This window comes from Macaca nemestrina, chromosome 17 (assembly GCF_043159975.1).
Source record: "Macaca nemestrina isolate mMacNem1 chromosome 17, mMacNem.hap1, whole genome shotgun sequence".
In the NCBI taxonomy this organism is placed as follows: domain Eukaryota; kingdom Metazoa; phylum Chordata; class Mammalia; order Primates; family Cercopithecidae; genus Macaca; species Macaca nemestrina.
The window spans coordinates 23,952,546-23,969,478 of record NC_092141.1 but is presented as its reverse complement, the minus strand read 5'-3'; the positions used below and the strand labels follow the sequence as shown (position 1 = coordinate 23,969,478).

The 16,933-nt window shown below is 54.4% G+C and overlaps 2 pseudogenes; both read left to right on the top strand.

Annotated features, from left to right (window-relative positions):
• The first annotated feature begins 654 nt into the window (after nucleotides 1-654).
• LOC139359340 (voltage-gated chloride channel TMC4-like) lies at nucleotides 655-11,405 on the top strand (annotated as a pseudogene).
• A 136-nt stretch (nucleotides 11,406-11,541) lies between these two features.
• LOC139359339 (leukocyte receptor cluster member 1-like) lies at nucleotides 11,542-16,933 on the top strand (annotated as a pseudogene).

The following is a 16,933-nucleotide window of genomic DNA, read 5'->3' as shown; positions in this document are numbered from 1 at the left end:
GTGCCCAGATAAACTCCAGCTAGGGCAAGCGACACAGCATGACAGCACCCGTGCGTCCCTCCCCTGATACCCCCTTTCTTCTCACGAGGAGATGGTAACCTTCTCCCCCAACCTTTTTTTTTTTTTTTTTTTTTTTTTTTTTTGAGACAGAGTCTGACTGTGATGCCCAAGCTGGAGTGCAGTGGTGTGATCTCAGCTCACTGCAGCCTCCGACACCTGGGCTCAAGCGATTCTCCCACTCCAGCCTCCCGCTTTTCTGTATAGCTTTGCCAGCTCTGTGCTCTGCAACTTTGTACAAATAGAATCATGCAGTCTTCAGTCTTCTGTGCTGTTTTCTTCTGCCTAGCATTAGGTTTCCTTCTTTCTTTCTTTTTTCTGAGAAGGAATCTCACTCTGTCACCCAGGCTGGAGTGCAATGGTGCCATCTCAGCTCACTGCAACCTCTGTCTCCCAGGTTCAAGCGATTCTCCTGCCGCAGCCTCCCGAGTAACTGGGATTACAGGCGCCCACCACCAGACCCAGCTAATTTTTTTTTTTTTTTTTTTTTTTTTTGTATTTTTAGTAGAGGCAGGATTTCACCATGTTGGTCAGGCTAGTCTCAAATCCCTGACCTCAGATGATCCACCCACCTTGGCCTCCCAAAGTGCTGGGATTACAGGCGTGAGCCACCGCACTCAATTGGTTTCTTTTTTATTGCCGCAGGGTATTCTATCTTATATATAGACCACAATTTACTTCTCCGTTCTACTTTTGGGTTGTTTCTACATTCGGATGGTTTCCAGTCTGGGGCTGCAAAACCCCTCATTTTCTGCCTGTTTCCCTCCCAGGCAAAGAAATGCCAGGGACCAGGTGGTCTATGGCTCTGGAACTAGGAGGGACCAATGGGCGCGGCTACTTCGGAGGTCCAAGGAGAAAACAAAGGAAGGTTTTCGAAGCCTGCAGCCCTGGTCATGGACACTGAAGAGGATCGGGGGTGCGGTGGGGTTCGGGTGATGTCCTGGGGGCAGGGCCTGGACTCCTGGGTGTGAGGGAGGAGGGGCTTGGGCCTGGATTTTGGGGTCTGAGGGAGGAGGGGCTGGGGTCTGGATCTGAGGGAGAAGGGACTGGGATCTGGGTCTGAGGGAGGAGGGGCTCGGGGTCTGGACTCCCTGGTCTGAGAGAGAAGGGGTTGGGGGCCTGGACTCTTGGGTCTGAGAAAGGCACGGCTGGGCCGGGCGCAGTGGCTCACGCCTGTAATCCCAACAGTTTGGGAGACTGAAGTGGGTGGATCACCTGAGATCAGGAGTTCGAGACCAGCCTGACCAATATGGTGAAACCCTGTCTCTACTAAAAATACAAAAACTAACTGAGCATGGTGGCGCGTGCCTGTAATCCCAGCTACTCGGGAGGCTGAGATAGGTGAATTGCTTGAACCCAGGAGGCGAAGGTTGCAGTGAGCCGAGATCGCGCCACTGCACTCCCGCCTGGGCGGCAGAGAGAGACTCCGAATCAAAAATAATAATAATAACAACAATAATAATAATAAAAAAATAGAAAGAAAGCAAGGCACGGCTGGGCCTCTAGTGCCGGGATGGGAGGAGCTGGTCCTGCTCTCAGAAAGGAACCTGAGCCTCTCTCTGCTGCCCCCTGCAGGCCAGTTTGGCGCCGGCACGGAGTCCTACTTCTCCCTGCTGCGCTTCCTGCTCCTCCTCAACGTGCTGGCCTCTGTGCTTATGGCCTGCATGACGCTGCTGCCCACCTGGCTGGGAGGCGCTCCCCCAGGCCCTCTCGTCTCCAACACCTCCTCGCCTTGCGGCTCCTATAACCCCCACTCCCAGGGCCTGGTCACCTTTGTCACTCAGCTCTTCAACTTGCTCTCAGGAGAAGTAGGTGCCTGGGGCCCTGGGAGTTTCCCCCGCCCACCTGTGAGCCCAGTGCCTTCAATGACACGAACATCAAACCCTGACCTCAGACCCTGACTGTGCAGCTCCAGGAGCCCCGCCTCCTCCCACAGTGGCCCCCGCGCCGCCTTCCCCCACAGGGTTACCTGGAATGGTCCCCTCTTTTCTATGGCTTCTACCCGCCCCGCCCACGCCTGGCGGTCACCTACCTGTGCTGGGCCTTTGCAGTTGGCCTCATCTGCCTCTTGCTCATCCTGCATCGGTCAGTGGCACCTGCACCCCTGACCCCGTGACGGGACGGGTTGGGGTAGGGAAGCAAGTGGTGGTGGCAGAAACTCCCTCCCCAAGAATCCTCAGTCTTGCCGTGTAACCCTTTCGTCTGTGTGAGTTAAAATCAAGGTTTTGTGCCGGGCGCGGTGGCTCACGCCTGTAATCCCAGCACTTTGGGAGACCGAGGCCGGCGGATCACGAGGTCAGGAGATCGAGACCATCCTGGTTAACACGGTGAAACCCCGTCTCTACTAAAAATACAAAAAATTAGCCGGGTGTGATGGCGGGCACCTGTAGTCCCGGCTACTCCGGAGGCTGAGCCAGGAGAGTGGTGTGAACCCAGGAGGCAGAGCTTGCAGTGAGCCGAGATCAGGCCACTGCACTCCAGCCTGGGCGACAGAGCAAAACTCTGTCTCGAAAAAAAAAAAATAAAATAAAATAAATAAAGGTTTGGGGATTTTTTTTTCATTTGTTTTTGTTTGTTTTTGAGACAGAGTCTTACTCTGTCACCCAGGCTGGAGTGCATGATCTTGGCTCACTGCAACCTACACCTCCCGGGTTCAAGCGATTCTACTGCCTCAGCCTCCCAAGTAGCTGGGTTTACAGGCTCCTGCCACCACGCCCAGCTAATTTTTTGTATTTTTAGTAGAGACAGGGTTTTGCCATGTTGGTCAGGCTGGTCTCAAACTCCTGACTTCAGGTGATACACCTGCCTCGGCCTCCCAAAGTGCTGGGATTACAGGTGTGAGCCACCGCGCCCACCCTGTTTTATTTTTTGAGACAGGGTCTCACTCTGTCACCTGGGTAGAGTGCAGTGGTGCAATCATAGCTCACCTGAAGTCTGGGCCTCCGGAACTCAACTGATCCTCCCACCTCAGCCTCTGGAGCAGCTAGGACCACAGGGATGCACCATCATGCCCTGCTAATTTTTTTTTTTTAATGTTATAGAGGCAGGGTCTTGCTATGTTGCCCAGGCTGTGCTCAAACTCCTTGACTCAAGAGATCTGCTCATCTCAGCCTCCCAAGGTGCTGGAATTACAGGCATGAGCCAATGTGCCTGGCCAAAAGTAAACTTTTTTTTTTTTTTTTTGAGATGGAGTCTCACTCTGTTATCCAGGCTGGAGTGCAGTGGTGCGATTTCAGCTCACTGCAACCTCTGCCTCCTGGGTTAAGCCATTTTCCTGCCTCAAACCCCACGAAGTAGCTGAGATTGCAGGCATGCGACATCATACCTGGCTAATTTTGTATTTTTAGTAAAGATGGGGTTTCACCATGTTGGTCAGGCTGGTCTCGAACTCCTGACTTCAAGTGATCCACCCACCTCGGCCTCCCCAAGTGCTGGGATTAGAGGCGTGAACCACCGCGCCTAGTCAATTTTACTGGCTAATTTTGTATTTTTAGTACAGATGGGGTTTCTCCATGTTGGTCAGGGTGGTCTCGAACTCCCAACCTCAGGTGATCTGCCCGCCTCGGCCTCCAAAAGTGCTGGGATTACAGGCGTGACCCACCGTGCCTGGCTCAATTTTGGTCTTTAAAATATATATATATTGCAGTGTAGTGTCTCCTTTGCCCAGGCACTGTACTAGGACATGGAGAACCATTTGGGAGTCCCCAAACATATGTACAGCTTACCGTTTAGTAGGGGAGATACACTGTGGGACAGACTGTTAAATAGACAAGCAGGCTGGGCCTAGTGGCTCATGCCTGCAATGTCAGCACTTTGGGAGGACGAGGCATGTGGATCACCTGAAGTTGAGAGTTTGAGACCGCCTGACAAACATGGAGAAACCCCATCTCTACTAAAAATACAAAATTAGCCAGGCATGGTGATGCATGCCTGTAATCCCAGCTACTCAGGAGACTGAGGCAGAAAAATTGCTTGAACTCAGGAGGTGGAGGTTGCAGTGAGCTGAGATTGGGCCATTGCACTCCAGCCTGGGCAACAAGAGCAAACTCCATCTCAAAAATAATAATAGTAATAAAATAAACAAACAAATCAATTATTTGAGTTTGGGAGCAATACTATAGAGAAAACGAATGGGATGTGAGGATAGAGAGCAAGAATCAGCAAACTTTTTCTGTGAAGGGCCAGGAAGTAAATATTTTCGTCTTTGAAGGCCTTGTAGTCTGGGACTCAACCAAACTCTGCCACTGTAGTGCAAAAGCAGCCACACACAATACATAAATGAGTGGGTGTGGCTGTGTTCCAACAAAACTTTACTTACAAAAACAGTGGTTGGCCTAGATTAGGCCCTTGGAGTCTTGTTTGCCAACCCCTGTGATACAGAAAATGGGTAGGGACCCTCATTACATGGAGTGGTAAAAGCCTTTCTATCTGGAGTAAGGGACCTGCAGATGAAGAGAAAGAAGAGAAGGAGCCAGGCAGGTGAACAGCCAAGCCACCAGCATTCCAGGCAGAGGGAGCTGCAAGTGCAAAGGCCATGTGGTAGGAAAGAGGTTTGAGGTGTTCTGAGAAATAAAAGGCCTGTATGAGAAGAAGGGGCAGGGCCAGTCATGATGGCTCATGCCTGTAATTTCAGCGTTTTGGGAGGCGGAGGTGGGCGGATCACTTGAGGTCAGGAGTTTGAGACCAGCCTGGCCAACATGGTGAAACCCCATCTCTATTAAAAATATGAAAAGTAGCTGCGCATGGTGGCATTTGCCTGTGGTCCCAGCTACTCGGGAAGCTGAGGCAGGAGAATCAGTTGAACCTGGGAGAGAGAAGTTGCAGTGAGCCAAGATCGCACCACTGCACTCCAGCCTGAACAACAGAGCAAGGCCGTGTCAAAAAAAAAAAAAAAAAAAAAGACAAAGATTTAAGCTTTGAGAAGTAGGGAAGGGTCAGATCAGGTAGGCCCTAGCAGGTTATGCTAGGAAGAAGTCTCAATTTTTTTTTTTTTTTTGAGATGGAGTCTCGCTGTGTTGCCCAGGCTGGAGTGCAGGGGCGAGATCTCAGCTGGCTGCAAGCTCCGCCTCCCAGGTTCACACCATTCTCCTGCCTCAGACTCCCGAGTAGCTGGGACTACAGGCGGCCACCACCTAGCCCGACTAATTTTTATTATTTTTAGTAGAGACGGGGTTTCACCGTGTTAACCAGGATGGTCTCGATCTCCTGACCTCGTGATCCGCCTGTCTCGGCCTCCCAAAGTGCTGGGATTACAGGCGTGAGCCATGGCGCCTGGTGTGCCCCTGTCTCTTGAGTCTTTTACCTGCCATCTTCTCTGGGTCTCTGTCTTCTTCTTGGGTCTTCCCGCCCAGCCCCGTTCTCTAGGTGCCTGTACTTCTTATGGGTCTTTGACCCCCATCTTTTGTAGCTTTAGTTTCTCCTTTCTCACTGTCTTTGTCTCCCTTTCTCCAAATCTCCCTCTGGGGCCTCTGTCCCTCCTCCACATCTCTGTCTTTCTCAGGGCCTCTGTCCCTTTCACTCTGGGTTTCTGCCCTCTTCACTCCCGGGCTCTGTCCCTGTCTCCCAGGTTTCTACCTCTCTCTGTGGGGTGCCTGTGCCCCAGGTCTGTCTCTGAATCTCCCTTGGACTTTGCCTTCAATGACTGTAGGTGTCTCCGCCTCTTTGACTCTTTCTCCATCTGATGGCAGCTCCCCTAGTACCCAAGGCCTTAGGGTTCGTCTTCCTCATTGGTCCCAATATGAGGGATCCCCCCATAACCCCCGTTCCTGGTTGTCCTTTCACATCCTGTCTCCCCTCTCAGCTCGGTGTCCGGGCTGAAGCAGACACTGCTGGTGGAGTCCGGGGATCTGACCAGCTACAGCCACCGGGTGTTCTCGGCCTGAGACTTCGGCCTCTGCGGGGACATCCACGTGCAGCTGCGCCAGCGCATCATCTTGTACGAATTACAGGTGCGATTGGGGGCGGGTTATGCAACGGGGTAGGGACCAGACCGGACTGGGCTGAGATAACGCACTGGGCCTAACCCGGTGATGGGGCCTAGGTGCGACTAGGGGGCAGGGTCTGCAATGGGGTAGGGACCAGACTGGACCGGGCTGACATAACGCACAGGGCCTAACCCGGTGATGGGGCCTCCGGAGAGACGCTAGGCAGCTCCTTCTCCAAGAAAGTCAGGTCCTGGGGAATGAGAGGGTTCAGAGGAGGCCGCGATAGGGCTACCCGAGATCCAAGTGTGTAGGAAAAAGATGCGCCAAGGCTGGGATCGGTGGCTCATGCTTGTAACCCCAGCACTTTGGGAGACCGAGGCAGGTGGATCGCTTGAGTCTAGGAGTTCAAGACCAGCCTGGGCAACATAGGGAGGCTCCCTCTCTACCAAAAAAAGCAAGCACAAGAAGCGGGAGGGGCTTTAAGGCAATTTGGTTCAAAGTTAAGTGATGGGAGCGGCCAGCGGGGCGTCTTGATATAGATGACCTGGAACTTCAGGCCAGCCATTAAGCCCAGGGCCACCTGGGGGCGGAGCCTCTGATGGGCAGGGCTGACCAGGGGCGGATCTTGGGGGTGTTGGGCGGAGCTTCAGGGGCGGAGCTCGGGGTGCTGAGATTGGCCGCACAGGGATGGGGGCTTGGGTTGCTGGATCCTGCCGCGGAGGGGCGGGGCTGTAAAGGGCCACTGGTTTCTTAGAGCGCCCCAGAGCGGGTGGAACCGGGACTGCAGAGGTTGTTAGCTGGTGGGGAGATGGCTGCATCAGTTCACGTTGAGGAGGATCTCTGGAGAGCCAGGCCTGGGGAACTCAGAGGCCAGCGCCTTGGGAAATGGAGTCCAAGCTGGCATCTCTCCTGCCTTCAGGTGGAGCTGGAGGAGACAGTGGTGCGGCGCCAGGCTGCTGTGCGGACTCTGGGCCAGGAAGTCAGGGTTTGGTTGGTGCAGGTGCTGCTCAACCTGCTGGTGATTGCACACCTTGGGGGAGCCTTCTATGGCGTCTACTGGGCTACAGAGAGCATCGTGGCGCTGCAGGTGCGGAGGGTCTTGGAAGAGGAAGCCAATGGGTCCTGGAACCTATATTTCCAACAATGGAGGGAGGGAATGGAAGGTTGGGATGCCAGAGATCTTACAGAGGAAGTATGGGAAAGGGTATGTTTGGACCCTGGACTTCGGGGTTTTAAAGGAAGAAGAGAGACTGGGCGCGGTAGCTCATGCCTGTAATCCCAGCACTTTGGGAGGCTGAGGTGGGGGGATCACGAGGTCAGGAGTTCGAGACCAGCCTGACCAACATGGCGAAAATCCGTCTCTACTAAAAATACAAAAATTAGACGGGCGTGGTAGTGCACACCTGTAATCCCAGCTACTCAGGAGGCTGAGGCAGAATAATCACTTGAACCCGGGAGGCGGAGGTTGCAGTGAGCCAAGATCGCACCACTGCACTCCAGCCTGGGCGACAGAGCCAGACTCTGTCTCAAAACAAACAAAGAAACAAACAAAACAAAAACAAACAAACAACAAAGAAGAGGTCTGGGGGAGGACCTTAAGCTTGGCTCCTCCAGGACCCCAAGCCTCTACTCATGGTCCACTCCCTCTCCCAGGAGACGCCCCTTGTTCAGGAGTTGCCACTGCTGAAGCTTGGGGTGAATTACCTTCCGTCCATCTTCATCGCTGGGGGCAACTTTGTGCTGCCGCCCGTGTTCAAGCTCATTGCTCTACTGGAAGGCTACACTAGAATTCGCCAGATCGTTTTTATCCTGCTCAGGTTCCAGCCTCATGGGGATGGCTGGGAATGATGGAGGGTCAGGGCGGTCAGAGGGATGTTGGCGCTGACAGGTAAGACACGGAAATCCTGCTGATATCGGATCCAGGGATTCAAATCCTGACTCCGCTGGCCAGGCGCAGTGGCTCACACCTGTAATCCCAGCACTTTGAGAGGCCGAGGCTGAGGTCAGGAGTTCGACACCAACCTGACAAACATGGTGAAACCCTGTCTCTAGTAAAAATACAAAAGTTAGCCCGGCGATAGTGGCTTCTGTAGTCCCAGCTACTCGGGAGGCTGAGGCAGGAGAATCGCTTGAGCCTGGGAGGTAGAGGATGCAGTGAGCTGAGATCGCGCCACTGCACTCCAGTTTGTACGACAAGTGAGACCCTGTCAAAAGAAAGAAAGAAAGAAAGAAAGAAAGAAAGAAAGAAAGAAAGAAAGAAAGAAAGAAAGAAAGAAAGAAAGAAAGAAAGAAAGAAGGAAAAAAAGCAATCCTGACTCTGTCGCTGGGCCTCAGCTTCTTCATCTGTGAGATGGCTTGAATTCAAGCGCGTTCCACTGAGAAGGGGACTGCCACGTGGTGGGTACCGGATCAGGGCCCATTCTCTGCCTTCCCCCTGCCAGGATCGTGTTTCTTCGCCTGGCCTCCCTGGTGGTCCTGCTCTTCTCTCTCTGGAAATAGATCACTTGTGGGGGCGACTCCGAGGCTAAGGACTGCAAAACCTGTGGCTACAATTACAAAGAACTTCTGGTGAGAACGGCATGGGGTCTGCCTGGGACTCCTGGGTCCCTGAAGGAAAGATGGAGCTGGGTGGGTCCAGACTCTTGGTTTAGGTGGAGAGGGGAGCTCAGGATGCTGGAACACTCTCCCATGGGTATGAATGTTTGAAAAACGAGGACCCCCAGAGAAAGTATTGATAGGGTCTCATAGGCTTGCGATGTGGAGACTCGGACTCGTGGGCCTCCAGGTGCTCGGGTCCTGAGGTCTTTCTGACCTATTTCTTCCTTCTTCAGTGCTGGGAGACTGTCCTGGGCCAGGAAATGTACAAACTTCTGCTCTTTGATCTGCTGACTGCCTTGGCAGTCGCGCTGCTCCTCCAGTTTCCTAGAAAGTGAGAGCCCCGCCCCTCGCTGTGGCCCCGCCCCTCTAGGGCCAGGCCCTGCCCCATCGCGCTGTTCTTTTCACCGCGCACCTTTTTACTGTTCCCGCCTCTGCCGGCTCCCTTTGCTTGCCCTAGGTCCGCAGATCTCCCCCACTCCCCGCCCTTGTTTTAGTGGGTTACTTCCCTGTGGCCCCGCCCCTACCGCCGCGACACCTGGGTCCCGTCTAGTCCTCTGGACACACCCCCTGCATGTGGATTCTTGAAAGTCCCGCCCCTCCTAGATACGCTTGCTTCCTATTGGCGGGCAGGGCGGTGAAGGCGGGGAAACTCCTAGTCGCCGCGCCCCTGACTCGGACCCGGCCCGACCCCGTCCTTCAGGCTCCTCTGTGGCCTCTGTCCTGGGGCGCTGGGTCGTCTGGCGCGGACCCAGGAGTTCCAGGTGCCCGACGAGGTGCTGGGGCTCATCTACGCGCAGACGGTGGTCTGGATGGGGAGTTTTTTCTGCCCTTTGCTGCCCCTGCTTAACACGGTCAAGTTCCTGCTGCTTTTCTACCTGAAGAAGGTAAGGGGTAGGGGGGGACTCTTGGGTCTGAGGCAGGAGGTATTGGGGCCCGCACTCCTGGGTCCTGGGCAAGGAAGATCCTGGGGGCCTGGATTACTAGGTCCAAAGAGTGGAGGGGGTTGGAGGACAGACTCCTGGATCTGAGAGAAGGAAGAGTCTAGGGCATTCTGACTTCTATGTCTGAGGATCCGGGGACTTAGACTCCGGGGTCCTAGATGAGGAAGGAGCTCAGACTCCTGGTTCGGGAAAAAGGAGAGGCAGGTAGGCCGGGCGCGGCGGCTCACATCTGTAATCCCAGTACTTTGGGAGACTGAGGCGGGTTGATCACCTGAGGTCAGGAGTTTGAGACCAGCCTGGCTAACATGGCAAGACCCCGTCTCTACTAAAAATACAAAAAAAAAATTTAGCCGGCTTGGTGGCGAGCGCCTGTAATCCCAGCTACTTGGGAGGCTGAGGCAGGGGAATTGCTTGAACCAGGGAGGTGAAGTTCGCAGTGAGCCTAGATCGCGCCACTGCACTCCAGCCTGGGCGACAGAGCGAGACTCCGTCTCAAAATCAGAAAACAAACAACAACAGCGAAACAAATTAGTCGGGAGTGGTGGTGCACACCTGTAATCCCAGCTACTCGGGAGGCTGAGACACGAGAATAGCTTGAACCCGGGAGGGGAGGCTGCAGTGAGCACCACTGCACTCCCGCCTGGGCGGCAGAGCAAGACTGTCTCAAAAAAAAAAAAAAAAAAAAAAAAAGAGGCACAGGCTCTTGTGTTTCAGATCCCCTTTCTCCGTGCCTTACCCCCACCAGCTTACCCTTTTCTCCACCTGCTCTCCGGCTGCCCGCACCTTCCGGGCCTCCACGGCGAATTTCTTTTTCCCCTTAGTTCTTCTCCTGGGTCTGGCCTTCTCCAGCGTTCCCCTGCTTTACAGCATCTTCCTGTAAGTGCGAGAGGTTCCCGCCTCTCTCCCGCCCTCTCCCCACATTCAGTGTTCAGACTCCTGGCTCTACGTGAGCCCAGCCTGTCTTGACTTCAGGATCCCGCCTTCTAAGCTGTGTGGTCCATTCCGGGAGCAGTCGTCCATCTGGGCCCAGATCCCTGAGTCAATTTCCAGCCTCCCTGAGACCACCCAGAACTTCCTTTTCTTCCTGGGGACCCAGGCTTTTGCTGTGCCCCTTCTGCTGATCTCCAGGTGAGGTGGGCCAGACTTCTGGGTCTGGGTTTGAATGCGTGTGATCTAGGGGCTACCACCTGCGTCCAAGAGAGGAAAGGCTTGGGGGTGGGAGTAGGCAATGTACTGAGTCTGAGGGAGGAGGCCTAGGCTCCTGGACTGCTGGGTCCGAAGGAGGAGGTGGGCGGGATTTAGGACTCCTGGATCTGAAGGCGGAGGTGCTGGGAGACTGAACTCCTTGGGCCTGGACGAGGAGGGGCTTAGGGGTCCACATCCCTGACTTCGAAGAGCGTGTCAGGAGTGGCTTCCGTTCCTGTCTCCTCCAGCATCCTGATGGCATACACTGTGGCTCGGGCTAACTCCTACGGACGCCTCATCTCTGAGCTCAAACGTCAGAGAGAGACGGTGAGCCAGGCGGGTCCCTGAGAGGGCCCCTGGGGAACACGGAAAGGGGTTGGGGAAGAGGGCTGTCACACCTCCACCTCTCTTTGCCCCAGGAGGCGCAGAATAAAGTCTTCCTGGCACGGCGCGCTGTGGCGCTGACCTCCACCAAACCGGCTCTTTGACACCCGAAGCTCACGTCCCACTTTCAGACCCCAGGCCCATTGTAAGCCTAGGTCACAACATCTGTAAACTAGGAGAACTGGAGAAGACTCCACGCCCTTCCAGCTTTGGTACCTGGAGATTTCCAGGGCCCTTCGCCGCCACGTCCCTGACTCTCGGGTGATCTTTCTTGTATCAATAAATACAGCCGAGGTTGCTGAGCGCGCTTTGAAATCTGTGTCCTGAAGGTGGGGGCAGGGCTACCGCAGGGCAGCAGCCAATCAAATGTATGGGCATGTTCGTCGGTGCGGAGCGCTCTTCCGCAAGGAGACTTGTCGGTCATGTCGACCAATCGACGGCCGCATCTGGTAGCATCAGGGGCGGGCCAACTTATGATTGGTTCAGATCTGTGATAAAAGGCGGTTGCTAGGGGACACCACGAGCCGAACGCCTAACATTCCCTGTGAAAAGGACGTCTCAGCCAATCACCTGTCGTTACAGGCCAGGTGGTCGTACCAACTAATTCGGAACAAATCTGTGGTCGAAGAAGGGACAAGAGGAAGGGGGGCATCCTCTCGCCAATCAGAAGTGCAAAGAGGCGGGCGTGCCAGTCCCTGGACAGCTACGATGCCATGAATATCTTGCCTAAGAAGAGCTGGCACGTCCGGAACAAGGACAATGTCGCCCGCGTGCGGCGTGACGAGGCCCAGGCTCAGGAGGAGGAGAAGGAGCGTGAGCGGAGGGTGCTGCTCGCTCAGCAAGAGGTAAGCTTGGAGGCCGGCCGGGCGGACCTCCGGAGCCCAGCGCGCGCGCGCCGCGGTTGGGGGCCGGAAGCTGAGGCGTTGCGCAGGCTAAGTGTGCCCCGTGTGAAATTCGGGACCAGGCGCCGATCCCGTTTTCGAGGACGTTGCCCTGCAAACCTTGTGCCCACTTCCACGAAACCTCCCTTGATCTCGCCTTCGTCTTAGTTTCCCCGCACTGATGTATTTCGCATGGCTGGAACAGTGTCTAGCACAAAAGAGAAGCTTAAAAACATTTAATGAATACATGAGCGCTTGGACAGTTCAAGGAAATTCGGATCACTTTTTAGTTTGCCTGCACAGCCTATTTATTGAGCACCTATTGTATGCTAACTACATGCAGAGCGCCTGACTTGCGGAATCCCCAATAGGCACTGTTCGTTCTTAGAGGGTCACTGTCATCACCGTTGCACGAAGTTAGATGGCTTCAGTGAGGGAAAGGCACATTCAAGGAGAAGGGGACAGCCAGGCTCCACGCCATCGGGCGAGCCCTTTCCTGCACCGCCCCCTAGACACATACACACAAACATGGGCTTTCTGTATGGCTCCTTAAATCTGTTTGGTGTACACCCAACTTTCAGTTCCTTAGCTAGTCTGATCCTCCACAGTGGGTGGGAGGTAGTCTGGGTTTTTAGAATCTCAATAGGCTGCTGAGCACTGTTTGAAATCCGCGTCCTGAAGGCGGGGGACAGGGCTTCAGCAGTAGACATGGGGTAGTGACTTGGAGCCATGGCTAGAATTCAGATCGTCTGGCCTAATGCAGTTTGGTCTACCTTTATGGCTGTTTTAATTGTCTCACTTGAGGTTAGGAACCCCTTTGGTTTAGGCCAGGGACCTCCTCCCAGCCATCCTTGATGACCGGTCGTTTACTATTTGAAAGGCAGTTTACAAAACGCGGGCGTTGCCTCATCTGCCTACCCTCACCCCCAGCTAGGACAGGTGCCTCTTTTAGGCATCTAGTGCTCCCTTTCTTATAAACCCAGCACCCTGAACTGCCGTTTTCTGTGGTGGGCACCAGACTCACAGTTCTTGAATTATCTCTAGGTTCTGAATGCCCTGCCTATAACTTTCTCCCCAGGCCCGTACAGAATTCCTATGAAAGAAAGCCAGACATCAGAACTCACTGCCTGAGCTTGAAGCAGCAGAGGCGGGAGCCCCAAGTTCTGGCCCTGTGGACCTGTTTCGGGAGCTGCCGGAGGAAGGGAAAGGAGTGATCAGAGGCAATAAAGAGTAGGAGGAAGAAAAGCGACAGGAGAAAGTAAGCTGGCCTCACCCACTTCATTAGAGGAGCCATGAATTGAGTTAGGGGGAGAGGGCACTTTAGCCACTGCTTGTGATCAAGGTCAAACGAGAACGAACACACAGAATTTAGAACCATACCAAAGCATGACACTTAAGAAGTGTTGCCATCTGGGCACCCGCAGGGCTTGGAGGTAGATGCTAGAGGTCCCCAGCTGCTAGGCAAACTGCTCAGTTCTCCAAACTGGAGGGGTCTGAAACCTGATGGGCTTTAAAAATGTAAATCAGCCAGCTGTGGCTCATGCCTGTAATCCCAGCACTTCGGGAGGCTGAGGCGGGTGGATCACCTGAGGTCAGCAGTTCAAGACCAGCGTGGTCAACATGGTATCTCTAAAAATACAAAAAAATAAGCCAAGTGTGGTGGTGCACACCTGTAATCCCAGCTACCTGGAGGCTGAAGCAGGAGAATCGCTTGACCCGGGAGGTGGAAGTTGCAGTGAGCTGAGATTGTGCCACTGCACTCCAGCCCGGGTGACAGAGCGAGACCCCATCTCAAAAACAAAAACAAAAACAAAAACAAACCGAATCAGTCACCTCTGCCTTTTGGCTAAGATCAAGTGTAAAAAGTACGTCAGTGGTCGTGCACGGTGGCTCACACCTGTAATCCCAGAACATTGGGAGGCCAAGGTGGATGGATCACCTGAGGTCAGGAGTTCAAGACCAGCCTGGCCAAACATAGCAAAACTCCATCTCTATTAAAAATACAAAAATTAGCCGGGCATGGTGGTGCGTGCCTGTAATCTTAGCAACTAGGGGGGCTGAGGCAGGAGGATTGCTTGAACCTGGGAGGAAGAGGTTGCAGTGAGCTGAGATGGTGCCACTGCACTTGAGCCTGGACAACAGAGTGAGACTGCATCTCAAAAAACACAGGTACATGAGCTCTTGTCACTCGCCTGCTGTCTCTGGACTTGCTGACCCCACCCATGGCTCCTCTGCTTTGCTTGATCCCTTCAGGCTTCTCTTCAAGTCTCTCTGCAAAGATGCCTGCCTTTGAACACTCAAGTGGCTCCACTTGTCCCCTCCTTCCCCTGTTGTTACTGTACCTGCCACTGTCCCCCCAGGGGGAACTTGGCCTCTGTTGGTGTCTTCCATCCCCAGCACCTGGTACAACTGGTTCATGACAAGCCTTAGGTACCTGTTTGCTTAGATTCCTATGTCAGGGAGACACACCTGACACCTTGAAAGATTGTATCCCATCTCTTGTATTTCCTGGCCCTCTCAGGAGAGGCAAGAGAAAGCTCTGGGCATCCTGACATACCTGGGCCAGAGTGCAGCGGAGGCACAGACTCAACCCCCTTGGTACCAGCTACCCCCAGAGCGAGGGGGCCCCCCGCCTGGCCCAGCCCCAGAGGAGAAGATCAAGAGCTGTCTGGACCCTCTGCGGGAGATGCAGAAGCATCTGGGGAAGAAGAGACAGCACAGTGGTGAAGGCAATTGCAGCAGAAAGGAAAAGAAGGAGGGGTCTGAGAAGCAATGACCCGAAGAGTAAGAAGGAAGACCCCTCCTCAGCAGACCAGGGCCCAGACTTTCAGGGCTTGGCAGCAGCCCAGCATGGGCACTGCAGGGTCTCTGGTCAGGACAACCAGGGGCTCGGTGAAAGGCTGGCTAGGTGAAGTGGTTCTCAGCATGTGGTCCAGGAAGCCCTAGGGGTCCTGCCACCCTTTCCCGGGGTGCTGTGGTATCAAGCCTATTTTCCTAACACTGTTGGCCTTTTTTACTCACATTCTCAGGCACATAGTGCAGGTTTCCAGAGGCTGTGTGATGAGAAGACACCCTCGTTCTGATGGCTAATAGCACAGATGCTTGTGTCCAAACTTTCTTAGTTTTCACTTCTGATTTGCAGTATATTAACAGATAGAATCTATTTAAACAAAAGCTCTTAGGGTCCTCAGTTTTAAAGAGTATAAAGGGGTCCTGAGACCAAACAGTTTGAGAACTGCTGGGTTAAGACAGTAAAAGCAGGCTTGTCTCCAGGATGCTGTACCCCTGGTCTAGAGGGGGTACACTGCCTGTACTCTTTTCTCTAGAAAGGGAAACTGAGGCCCAGAGAGGGCCAGGGGGCTGCTCATTTTGCTTTCTTGACCTGGAGGAGCATCAGATTTTAAAGACTGGGGAGGACCAAAGTCCACAGAAGGGAAGGCCAGAGACGTGCCCATGGTGCCCCAGCACCAAGTGGCTTCTTCCAGAAGGCCTGAGAGCTGAGGCTGGGACGTACTGGATGCAGCAGGGCTTCCAGGCGGCAGCTCCCTCTATGGGAGAGGTTGGGGGAATGGCCTCCTAGGAGCTACCAGCTTTCTGACCTCACTCCTCTCCCCGCAGGCCTCCATCCCTGGACCAGCTTCGAGCTGAACGTCTTCGGAGGGAAGAAACTGAGAGGGCTCGGGCAGAGGCGGTGCTGGCCCGGGTCCAAGGCTGGGCACTACAGGAGGGTCAGCCGGAAGAAGAGACAGATGACCGGAGGCGGCGGTACAACTCCCAATTCAACCCCCAGCTGGCCCGGCGCCCCCGCCAGCAGGCCCCTCACTTTGCTCATTGACTCCTGAGGGGGGTACAGGAGAGGCCGCTGCTGCCAGCCATCATATAAAACTATTTATTCATAAATATTTTCCAAAATGAAAATAGGTTTACCAAAAAATGTCCCTCACTGGGGAGGGGAGGAGGGGGCAGCCCTCGCCCCCGGGCCCCCAGGGTGGGGCTGAGAGGAAAACCTCCCGGCCCCCTCCCTGCTTCCTGGGAGAGGGGAATGCCCGGTGGCCTGGGGCCTCCCTCCAGTCTTCCAGGGCAGGGCCCTCACCTGGGCAGGGGGATCAGCATGCGGGGGGAAGGGGGTGGGTAGAGGGAGGGGCCGGTGTCACTGGAGGTCCTGGTCCTCCAGGGAGCGGTACTCAAAGGTGAAGGCTTCCTTCTTCCGCTGGCCCCACTTCTCATAGTCAAAGTAGATGTAGGTGCCCTGGCCGGGGGAGAAGGCGGTCAGTGAGTGGATGAGGAGGTGGTCTGGGATCTGGGCTGGACCGACAGACAAAGGGGACAGTTCTTAGGGCTGTAGGTGTGTCAGGCGCCAGGCCAACTGCCCTGCATGCACACTCTCATTCCACCCTCAGAAGGTTCTTCTTGGGTAGGAAATGTTATCATGCCACTTCAGCGAGGAGGAAACGGAGGGGGCCGCAGAGGTTCCACCGAAGCCAGCTGCCAGAGCAGGGCCCCAGCCCCAGCCCCAGGTGTGAGTGCACAGCCTTCGTTTTCTCGAGGGCTGCGGCTTTTGAGCACCTCTCACGTGTGAGGACGGGATGCACAGCCTAGCATTTAATCTTCACAAAGACCTCCAGGCAGCGGGTACTGTCACCCTTGTTCTAGAGAATGGAACAGGCTCAGAGTCTAAATCCAAGCACTCTGCAGGGACATTTTATTGGTGACGGCAGTGGTGTGGGAATTTCTTAATGACTGGATGGCCTGAAATGTACTAACTTGGAGGATGGTTTTGGGCCAAACCAGGAAAGGACAGGAAGTCTGTAGTTAATGTCTGAGGACACAGTGGGAGAGGAGCTAGGTTCTGAATGAATGTCTTAAATGCTTCAAAAATGGCAACCTGGGAGAACTAGGAGAGGGGACTGAGTTCTCTGAGGACAAGAACCTTGTAATACTTCATCCCCATGAAGGGGCTCGG